At 34.9% G+C, this 12,444-nt stretch overlaps 1 protein-coding gene across 4 annotated transcripts in view; it reads right to left on the bottom strand.

Moving 5' to 3' along the window:
• LOC132708314 (hemicentin-1) overlaps positions 1 to 12,444 on the bottom strand; it is a 555,715-nt gene that overhangs the window by 109,009 nt on the left and 434,262 nt on the right. The gene's annotated exons all lie outside the window — the stretch shown is intronic.

Genomic DNA, 12,444 nt, shown 5'->3' with positions numbered 1-12,444 from the left:
GTAGGTCCGTGCCCAAAAGATCGACAGGGTTCTAGTTTACTGATTATGGTTATCTAATTACATCCTACAACTAATGGTTTCCTTGATCCCCAAGCGCGTGACAATGTATGAGTCGAAACAGTTGTCTAATATAATTATAATCAGTTTACTTACTAGATTGTGACAATTTATTTTGGTTATCAAAAAGAAAAAGAAAAGTCTAAACATCTTTAAACATCTACCGGGTGTTTATAATCGGAGGTGAAACTGCGAACAGTAATTGGAAGTTCCTAGTTATGCGAGCAGCCTGGTCGGAAGTTTATAAATAACCCACCCCCATTTTTTAAAGATTTTAACCAATCTAGTAGACCTTTTTAATGATGAACATTTACGGAACCACGGGGCTTGGTACGGTCCGATATGCTGATTCGGATATATATATATATATATATATATATATATATATATATATATATATATATATATATATATATATATATATATATATATATATATATATATATATATATATATATATATATATATATATATATATATATATATATATATATATTTATACATATATATACAAGTTAATAAAACTGTGCAGGTTTATCGAACCTGGCGCCTCGAAGCGAAACGTCAGCAAGTTTCATCAACAACCAATCCAGAAGATTTGTAAATAGCAACAAAAATTATTATACTTTTTTTTTAATTTAAATTTGCAAATTTAGTAAGTAATTTAAATATATCAAAAACAGCTGAGCTGACTGTTAAATCTGCAAAACTTTGTTTCTATATTGGGCTCTCTTATAGAGTTACGAAGGAAATTCGTTGTGTTGAGACCACGGCAGGATACGTGATCAAACTGGCTGCTTTCCAAAATTCATTAAAATCACCAAACAAGAAAACAATGTTTACAAACTGCAAAAACTTTAAATATGATATCGGTGATTACGATGTTCTTCGTGCATCCTCTAAACCACGCAATAAATTTGACATAGTCCATTTAAAATCTCGGCCACGAAGGGGGACATAAAAACTTTATGGAGTTTTTTATCCCCATTAACTGAGAGTCCCGGATTTAATTGTGTTAAAACGCGCACATTCTTACATGGCGAAGTTTCTTGTCTTTTAACTTGATTTAAGTGTTTTATTAAAACAACCGCCAGGCAGGCTCTCGAAAACTCAAGTTCGGCTTTTCTACGTCGCGACGCGGCGGATGAATATTCATTGCTACGTTCTCGGCAGACTTGCCGCTGAGACAATAAACCTTTTTCGCTGCTTAATGTTCAGCTAACGTTCTAATGAAAACGTTTGTCGCCGTAAATTCTTCATTCTTGGCTGCTACACAATTAGCGAATCGTGAACTTAAGCTACCCGCCCGCAACTCAGAGGAGTACACTTGGTGGAGTGCTTGTTTATTCCTTTTGATTGTGATTTTAATTATGCGTAAACTAATAGATACACAATTGCTTTTTACCTTCATTGTCGGAAAGGTTGCGCCGCTTCGAATTGAAAACTACAAACTTCAGTAAATAGAGTAATAATATCTATCACATAACCATATTTTAGTTAAATTGCAAACTAAACAACGGTTTGTAGACGAATCGTGTGGAGAGCTGCAAAAACCCATAGAGATATAGAGGCCCTGCCTATGCCGGCAATACGGGAACTTATGAAGCAACTACGAAATTTTGAAAAGTTCTTGCAGCATTCAACAGCCTACATGACCGCCGGATAGAAATCGCTTTTTATAAAGAAAATGGGTCAAAGTGCAGGTTAGTTGGTGAAATGTAGAGGCATGCGCGAAAAATCTTTCTCTAAAAAAATATCAATTTTTACCGTAGTAGGGCCGCTATAGAATCCGGTAACTACATGTCAAAACCTAATTATTCCTTGCGTAGGTGATATAACTTGCTATTGGTAAGTTATATCAACATCATGGCATTTGGTATGCAAAAAATAATGTAGTGATAGGATGTTGGTACATTTGTCCAACGGGTGACCTACTAATATGCAAGCAGCAAGCGTATGTACCAAATAAAACTAGGAATAGATAACCAGAAAGCCAAAATTCATAGAAGAGTCCGTATGACTTGGTCCACTACTGGCCGGCTTGGTTTCACATTTGAAAATCCTAAGATCCCCATCTATCTGAAGTCCAAGGTTTTTAACAGTTGCATTCTCCCGGTTCTCACATACGGACTAGAGACAATAACTCTCGCTTGTGTGAGAAACGAAGAGATCGGACGACGGACGAAAGTGGAGGATGTAATAGCACGAGTTTTGGTTAGTTTGGTTAGTTACGTTTACCATTCTATTCACTCTTAAAAGTGTGTGTGTAAATTTTGATGCTGTCGGCTTATACGCGGAAACTTAGGGTCCTTGGAGAACCCCTACTCTCCTTGGAGCACCCGTACTCTCCTTGCAGCACCCGCACTCTCTTAAAGGCATCCGTACTCTCTTGGGAGCACCCATACTGTCCTTGGAGCACCCGTACCCCCTTTATTAGGGCTAGTGTTTTGGAAACTCCCGTATCGGTGTATTCTGGGAGGATCCAAACTTCGAAGTTCCTGTATTATCGGGATATTGGAGCAAATTTCAATCATTGCGTCACCTTAATAGATCTGCACGAAGCCAGAACCCTTGTAGGTTGCACTGCTCGAGGTGACGTCCAATTTGATGTGAGCGCTTCGCAAGATATTATTAGGCATATTTTTTTCTTTTTCCGTTTTGTTACGCTCGATCATTTAATCGATACTTTTTTTCTTATTTTTACCTATTTTTCCTCCTACTATCTTATCATAATTATTTCTTTTTTTTTCCAAAAGTTATTTCGCGTTGCTTTTATATATCGTTTAGACCAGGAGGTGCGTGGCAAACTATTCGTGCTGATAATGAGACTCTTAGCGGAACTACCACTTCAATTCTAAGAACAACTTAAACTGTGTATACAGCAACTAGGTAGACATTTTCAATAATTAATTCAATAAAATAAAATACAAATAAATAAAAAATAAAAAAATAAAAAATAAAGAGGTTTCTTTAAAATGGTCTTTAGAATTTCAAATGCTTGTAGCTCAGATAGTTTCCGCGTTCCGGATATATATTCGTTTTACATTTTTAACTTGAAATCACCCCAGAAACACACTGCCAAGCTATGGTAGTCAGATCGTGAGACACCCTGTATATAACACCGCCGACTACACTGCTGACAATTTCGTCATACGTGCCCGCTTTTAGCCCAAGTATGATATCCCACGTTTCTAAACATAATATTACCTTGGTGTTTTATACCAACTCGAAGGCCTCAATTCTTGGCAGTTTGGTTAAACTTGGCGATACTGGCGACTGGTAATGTTCCATAGGTTCTATAAATTCAGCGTACAATTCATCTGATCTAACATATGCCGCGAAGAAGCTTATTTCATGGTAGATTTCCCTTTTGCCTAGTTTTTATTGTATCTAACGCGCAGATCTTTTCAATTTATTTGTTTTTTGGTGGGCGAACTGCGCCAAAATATCACCTTTGATCCAGATACCGGCAGTGTTTTTCCTCACAATTTGCTATTTTAACAGGCACTGGTTTGGAGAGACCTGTGGCACTGGTGCTCCTGAATCTATCCGCCGTTCAGACATATCACACATATCTTGCTTACTCAGTTTACAATTACACAATTGCACTTGCATTTTAGTCGCTTTGTACGGTGGGCATAGGTACAGACAGTCTTGATTTATTAGGGAAGTTCAAAATAAAAATTCCCAACGATTTGATATCGTTCGTCCATTAACTTTCTTAGCTCAGCATTATCATCTGGCTCCTCTGTCTGCGCATCAAAGCACCATATATATCAGGAATATTAAATATTCGTAACACAATTAATTTGGCTAATACGATATTTTATAATTTTGGTTTCAACCAATAAGATGTGTTAAATTAAAAAAAAAAACAAAACGATTTAAGTGTGTGGAGAAAGTTGTTAAAAAGAAAATGTGTATGGAAATGCCATATATAATATTGTAATCAGCTTAAAGTAAATCAAATAAAATGTAAATTATTGAACAAAAAAAAAACAAAAAGAATTTTTTTTTAACTAGTGGAAACCTAAATACTGATTTTAAAGTGGTCTTTATGTTATATAGATTAGGAAGCCATTCCTATGGGAACTGCAATAGGATCGGTGCAAGTTCGAAGAGTTAAAAATGTTTGCACGGTTAAGGCGAAAGTGACACCTGAACATAATGTTAACAAAAAACGACGGCTTTTATTTCATGTCAGACGAATAAACAGTTTATCTGGCGTTTTACCGGTTGTGCTCAAACACGATGGCACGATTTGTAATATTGTTTTTGTGTTGCTTCCATTATTATCATGTAAAGCACACTAAGCGCAAATACAAACTGTAGTAGATTAAATACAAAATACTTAATAAATAATATAATTCTCGGCGTATAAACTGAGAATAAAACTATAACTTGTCGCCGTCGATCGAAAAGCAGCGGAACATCATTAAATTATTTGCTGTCCAACTCCTACCACCATGTAAAAATTTTTAGTTTATAGCTAAATCTTCACAGGGGTTTCCTATTATATAAGAAGGGTCAGCATCATCAGCAAATATATTTTTCTGCACTTCAACTGCAGTTAAACAAATTTTGAACTATGTGGAACATTGTTATATGAGGCCATTATTTACACTGAAATATATTGATAGTGCATGTCCAAAAATTCCCAGAATTTATCGTCAATGTATTAAATATTCAGTATGAATCAGATTTTTGACGATGTTCTATTTTGCGGTAATCTTAAAAATGCTGTTTCTTTCGATACTTTTACATTTTATTGGCTTCATGTTCAGTTGTTCCGCCCATAAACATTTTTTTAATACTCTCCTTAATTAAGCTAAATTTAGTTGATTGTAATGTAATATAATCAATTTCCTGAAATCACTGATCTTGCCAGACAACTGATTGTATATCAGTTACCAAGATTCTCTAAACATAGGCCTTGTTAACAACTAATGGAAAACGAACAAAATCCCGTGGGTCATAATTTCCCGGTTCACGAGATTTGACCTCATATGAGTGATTTTTCCGATATATTTCCCGACTCTCTAGAGAGAGGTTTTAAATCGTCCGATTTTCTTTGACGACCCTGCTTGTGCGTGAATGATTTGGCCGTTTTATACCAAAAGCGATTTATATTGATCTGTCCGTTATCTTAGGAAGCATTTTACGGGTCAATGCTGACAATCAATATGACGACTGCTACTCGGATTGTACTTTTGGATTAAAATGACAACTCGATCAATTTGTATTAACCGCGAAATTGGTTCGTGCAATCCGATTTCTTTTTCAGAACTACAAAAACTACAAACTTACAAATTTAACAAAATTTTAATTTAATTTTTACATATTATGTATAACAAAATGCTTGATTAGATACAATATCTAGTCGATTCGTTTCATTATTATTCCACCACCTGCCAGTCCAAAGTACATAATCGTTTCTTTTTTAAAAACACTGTATTAACTTTTATTAGGGAATACTAAATGAAAATGTAAATTATACATAATAACTACCATCCAATTTTTTGTTTCAGATTTGTTTACAGTTATTTAGAATATCTGGAAAAACAAAATGGGAAGATAAATTAGAAAATATAAATAAATAAAAACGAAATTATTATTAAAATATGTATGTACTTAATGCAGGTTTATACAGCTTTTACAGCCGTATTCTTCATCCTAACCTCCATCCATCTTAGATTACCGTTTCCCACTGCATCCTCAATTTGTTTATTTCAGCTTCTTCTTGGTCTTCTTGTTCTTGGTGTTCTTTGTTTTGGATTTATTTTAACTATGTCACATGTCCGTACTATCTCAGACCTTTTGCGTCTGTTGAATCAAATAGATTAGTTATTATATCCATCCGTTTTCTGACAGTTTCGTTTCTTACGCTATCCCCAATTGTAAGCTCGTCTCTAGTATGCTAGTTCTGTTGCCATTAGCTTTTTCGTATAGTGTTTTAAAACCCGAATTTAAGCCAATTATGAATTTGTACATTCTAATTTCTAAGTTGCCTAGTGGATGCTCTTTCTTATTAAGACTCCGAGGTATCTGTACATTTTGTTGTCTTGCAGGTCTACATATACCATATGCGTTTCCAAGTCGCACTCCATTTTTTGTGTATTATTTTTCTTAAGACAAACATTTTATAAGTTGCTGACATGTCTGCTCAAAATCCATTGTATCTATCAATATCAATCAATATGTGTTCTTTAATTATTGATCCATGAGTTTGTGACATTTAGCCCTGGATGGTTTGACTGTTTTTCTGTCACCTTCATACGTATGTTAGACATGTAAGCTGTTTTCCATTCTTCGGGTTGCTTTTGTCAACTAACATAGGTAAAAACATAGACTAACATCTCCAACAACAATAGTGCTTCGTGTTTTACAAGATCAGTTGGTACACGATGTGGACCTGAAGCTCATCCATCTTGCTGTTCGCAAGAGTCTTTTGAGTTCAATTTACTGAGATGGTGTCTTCGTTTCATAGTATTCTCCTTGTCGGTCATTGGTGTTCTCCTTTTACTAAGTAATTGTTTATGATAATCTTTCCAGGTACTCGTTGGCATGAGATCTATTCACTCCGCTCTTTTTTGAGTATTTTAAAAACTCTTGTTAAAAAACTTCGGTAACTATCATCTATTGTCCCAAGAGGTTTTTTTAGATTTAATTACGGCTTTTTTGTAATCCCAAGAATTAAAAAAAAGTGGAGTAATACATATTTTTAATCTTCTTGCCAAACATACCGTATTTTCAATTACCGTTAATTTAACATTAATATACGAGAATTGCGTTGGAAAACAGAAATATCTCACTTATATTACTCATGTACATGTACGGTTGCATTTTACATTTCAGGTAAGTCTTTCATATAGTATTATATTTACATATTGAAAAATAATTCAAAACAGTGTATAAGTTCCAAATTTCATATACAATATTTTCGAGTATTTAATTTTAGAATCAAAATAATTTGAAATTTTACTCAATGCATTCATTACATATTATTTTTATTGATTTTTGGGTCTTGCAGCTGCTAAGTATTTTTCCACGGCTCCAATGTAAATAAGAAAAATTCTGGATTCTTTTAAATATAGCGCCAAAGAATAAGAAGTGAAAATGCCTTTTCAATGACGTTGATTAAATCAAACTTGATGGCAAAAATGTAGAGGTAGCGCCATTTTTACAAAGACCTGCACTTATTACAGTGTCTGTACATTATTATATTTTTAAAAACTAAAATAAATTTAAACAGAAAGGAGGGTTTTTGGACACATGGCCAAAGTAAAGCCTACTTAACTGCTATTGTTTATTTGTAGTCAATGGTTCAATGATGAGGATAGTGGTCCGCGAACTCAGTCACCACTAATATTTATGAATAATATTTATCCTCTGGGTTTTCACATTTTTCTTGACAAATTTATTATTATTATTTGTATTTATTTCATAAGTTATGAAAGATCATATTACTTTGTAATGTAGTTTCGGATGAGTTTTTTATCAATTTCGGTGAAGGATATGCAATAATGTCCAAATTGTTTTTCAATAAATTGAAAATAAGTGGTAAATGATTTCCAGTTTAAAACAACAAATGACCCTTAAATTGGATCTCCCACTATAATGCTTATTTGATTTTAGTAATTTCATAAGAGCACTTTCCTAAAGTCGTTTAAAATCCTGTTGGCAAAACGAACAAAAATTTACTAATATACCGATGGTGCTCACCGGCAACTGTTTACTTCATTTATAAAACTATATTAAAACCTTAAAGGAAAACTGAAAAACAGTAATAAGGGCGTAATATCCATGCAGCCGTGAAAGATAAATTTGCTTTTTCGTGCTCCCTAAAGGGTAACGATCTGACGCGCACCGCGCCGAAAGGATACGTTTATTGCAAAATTCGATGCAGGACCGTCTCTTCGTGTGATGCTCGTCATCAAATATGAATGTATCACTTATATGTAATTCCATTCCGTAGTGGACTTGAAACTGGCATAAACGCGATCTTAAAAATTCCACCAAGACTTTTAAACTAGCTCACATTTGTTAATCTGAAGTTTATAGTTTATATTGGTTGAGAAATAGCAGAAAATGAATAATCTCATGAAGAAAAATAATTAGACATCACTGTACTCCATACAATGTAAATATTTCTTTTAATTCTCCAAAACCAAAGGGAATATCTGCATCAACGGGGCAGGTGTCAGGTACAGTTAGTGGAAATTGTACATATCTAGGAGTATAGAGACAGAATATAGGCACTGCACGTATGATTTAGTACTAGAATATAAAAATAAAGGAGACAACGATTGGAGGTCTCATTATGTTGGATCACTAGGCTTGATGTAGGATTGAGCGTTCTATTTAGAGGAAGACCTCGATATGCCCTAAAGTTTTTTCCGATACATTGCTTAATGCAAAGGCCAAGAACAATTTTTTTCATAGAAAATTATTATTTTTTCACTCCTTTCTCTAAAATATATAAATTTACACCGATTGCGCCTCGGGAAAGGGTTAGTTTCCACGTCAGTTTCGTTTTCCACTTCGGACATTTCTGGGATATTACAGCATGAGTTTGGGACCAATCGGATCTTTTCGGAGATTGCACCACATGGCTTCAATTTTGACGTTTGTGGAAGCATTTGAACCCCTTACTGAAAACCTTCAAGAAGATACAGAACAACCCTAACCTGACAATCCAGAATGAAATTGCTGATGCCAACCCTGACGGTCATGTGAGTGAATGAATGCGTGTTATTTTGCAAAATTGAACTCAAAAACTAACGGTCGTAGAAAAAGTATAGTATGTAACACGTTTGGTAAACCTTTCAAGTCACTCTTTTATTAAACACTCACACTCGCTCCGCTCGTGCCAAATAAACTCGGTGAAATGCCGTTTACCGCACTTGTTGCATAATAAAATTAATAAATTTTTTTCTGTTGCTGATATTTATTATAATATTATAATATGTAATTTCCCCGTTTCTTATGCGAATTGGTAGATAATATTACTATATTTTAAACAACAGAATTTATTCCAGTTGCTATTAGTATTAGTGCTCACACAAGACTTGTTGACACACAATTAAACACAACAATGCGGTTAATATCTGGTACAATAAAATCCACTCCGACCCAATGGCTTCCGCTACTAAGTTTTATACCACCTCCAGTTGCTATGAATAACTGTTGCTACGAATGCGGTCAGCAAGCATGACGATTTTGTTGAAAACGGTATGAAAGTTAAAAATTTAAGAATGGAAATGAAAAACTTTTTGTGTTTTATCCAAGGGTATACAGGATCTTTTTATTTCTGAGCGGTCTACAACCTGCCAATGCCTTTTATTTAATTATATTCCTTGAATAAGAACACGAACAATATCTAGAAATAAACAGTTTTTCTCTACTTTATGATATAACACAAGATATTTTATCTTAACTATATGGCGTTCCGGCCCTGATTCCACACCACTATTCCAAAAACTTCGGCAGGCATTTTATCGGCCATACCAAGGATCAGAGAAAGCGGAAGCTAAGTTGAAAGTACATAAAATTTTAGAAACGCTCTAAACCCGATACAGTTTGCAAAGAAGAAGCGTTCCATATTAAGGAAAGATATCAGGATGGAATATATTTAGATTTCTCTATAAAAGCGCTAACAAATCAAGTGATATCTAATAATATAGTTAGGGTGGAAAAGATCGAAGACTTTATCTTTTGCGATTGCTTACATTTTGTAACGCTTGATCTGGATATTTCCAATACAAATTTGAAAATATCAGTACTAAACTCTTAATCGAACTATAAATTGGTCCCAATGTTTTTCACAACACAAATCGGTCAATTGTTCTTCACATTGGTTTGTTGCAATAACCGTTTTCCCTCCTGCCTAATTGGGGTACCCTGTAAAATGATAGGCGTAAGACAAGTTATCACTCAAACGTAGCAGATAAAAACAGCCATTTTTTAGCCAAAGTTAGCTTTATTGTTGAACAAAGTCAATTAAAAGCAAAAAAAGCGGAACAAAGAGATCTAACTAAATCTACGTTGAATAAAATTCAGATTCTAACTATTCTATTGTTTAAAAACTTATTTCTTTCTTACCATCTATCTTTTTAAATATATTATTGTTAAATTATAAACAATAACGCAGGTATTCAACATTTGCACACTTTGTCCACATGGTAAGGATTCATTTAGGATTAGTTTGGTAGACGATATTTGAGTCACAAGTTCGTTTGGCATGAGCGGAGCTCAGCCGAGTGTACGAATTAAGCAAATGAGCCTTCAAAAAAATAGCTATCACAAATAACGATGTACTCCCGCCGCTCCTCATGCTTGCCACCGAAAAACAATTCTACAATGTAACTAACTATATACTTATATACTACATACTATATTTTTTCTACGACCGTTAGTTTTTGTGTACATTTTCGTAAAACAGCACCAATACATTCACTGACGTAAATGTCAGAATTGACAAATGTCAAATTTCAAAGGGTGGGAAATATAGCCGAAAACATCCGATAGCTCCAATACCCGTGCGGTAAAATCCCTGAAATGTCGAAGTGGCTCGGATTTGTGGGAAACGAAACTGCTGTGGTAAAGTGGCGCTTCCCGCACTCTAGATCGGTGTGTAATTAGGTATTTTACAGACGGGAGTAGAAAAAAACATTTCTGTAGTTAATTGTCCGAGTTGTAATTTTATGCCATTTAAAAAAGACTTTATAAATAGTCTGGGAGTCATAAGCATAAGTAATAAATAGAAGTAATAATTTGGTGCGACCCACCAAACGCTGAACGGAAATTTCAAGCAGAATTTATGGCTTCTCGTTTTTTCCACTACGTTAGTAATCCTCCCAGTTATTTTACTTCGCTTTACAGTTGGTCGTGAAGGCATTGGTTGCTGTATTGGCTTCATCGTGGACATTTCTCAGTTATGTCGATTTTCTTCGACCTTTGAACTGGCATTTTAAATTAAAGTTGACGTTTTACCTTTAGAGTATCATTTCAATTCTATCATCCTATTATTCACGTAATTTTCTATTATGTTTGGTTAGTTTTGGTTAGTTAGTTAGTTATTAGGGGCTTTCGCTACCAAGGAGGCACGAGGGACGACGGCCTGCACACGCCACCTTTGTCGCCTCAATTTCCTGAATGTAAATTCCTTTCAGGCATAACCCCTTTAATTTCCTTGATTCTAGAAGCATTTAGGTCGGCCTGTGTTACTGGGTATTTGCATCATTCGCATATGTATTCTTTTATTGGCCATTCGTTGTACATAACCACACCACCGTAGTTGTTTTTCATTAGTTTCCTGGGATCCTCGATTCCTTATCATATTCTCTCGTTTCTGAAACCTATTTCAGTTGATAAGTGAACGATTCCTACAGAATTTGGACTATTTTGATTTAACCCTAACATTTATTGTATAATTATTGCTGTGCTTTTGCTAGTGTCAAGTATTTCCCAGAGTTGCCTAGTTCTAACTAGATATGAATTTTGCCGCCTTTTTCTCTACGGCTTGAGTGATGAGAAAGATGTTTTTAAAGCAAGAACGACCGACTCTATTTTTGCATCCCACCTATTGTGTACGTGTGTGTACGTTACTCGGTGTTCCGGGATTTCGTTATATTGTTCTTTACAATAATTATACTCATTGGTCGCATTCAGCGGACGTAGCAAAGCGCTCCTGATACATAGCGGTAGCGAGTGCGATGATAAAAGTGTTGGACGTTTGAGCTTACAAAACAGTAGCGGAAACGCCCCGTGGCACATGCGCTACAAAAAAATACGTTGTGAGGTGGACGCCATTTTTGATAGCGGAATTATTTTGCGCTAGGTAGCGGTTATGAAGCGATGTGTAATTGCAGAATTGGGTTTCGAAAATGGTGAATTTGATCAAGGTGTATTGGACACTGATGGTGACTATGCATTTCCAGCACAGTAAATATATTTTATTTGTTATTATTTATATTATTATTAGCATTTTCAACAACAATTTTTTTACAGGGTCCCAAAGGGAAAGTTTTCTTGAAAACTCGAGGAGTTTTCGAAGAAGAGACAAACGGTAATCTTTTTTAAACGCAAATCACACTCACATGAAATAGATATGCAATTTTGAGTTATTTGCAGACTGTATTCTCACAAAGCAGAAGAAATATAGGATAGGAAATGGGGAAAACTGCAAAAAAACCTACGCAATTATCAAAGACAATATACGGAAAACTGAAAGGGGTAAAATTGACCGGGAATATTAGCATCAGATTAATGAAATATCTATGGATGACAAAACAGTTAACCTGCCTCGACAGCATTTTCTGTTATAAGGAAGGAGAATTAGAGCCCCTTGCCGAAAATAAGAGAAATCTATCCGCTTTACCAGTGACT

Source organism: Cylas formicarius, unplaced genomic scaffold (assembly GCF_029955315.1).
Source record: "Cylas formicarius isolate icCylForm1 unplaced genomic scaffold, icCylForm1.1 PGA_scaffold_10__41_contigs__length_53128322, whole genome shotgun sequence".
Classification (NCBI taxonomy): domain Eukaryota; kingdom Metazoa; phylum Arthropoda; class Insecta; order Coleoptera; family Brentidae; genus Cylas; species Cylas formicarius.
The sequence above is the reverse complement of the archived record's forward strand: the minus strand, read 5'-3'. Positions and strand labels throughout refer to the sequence as shown.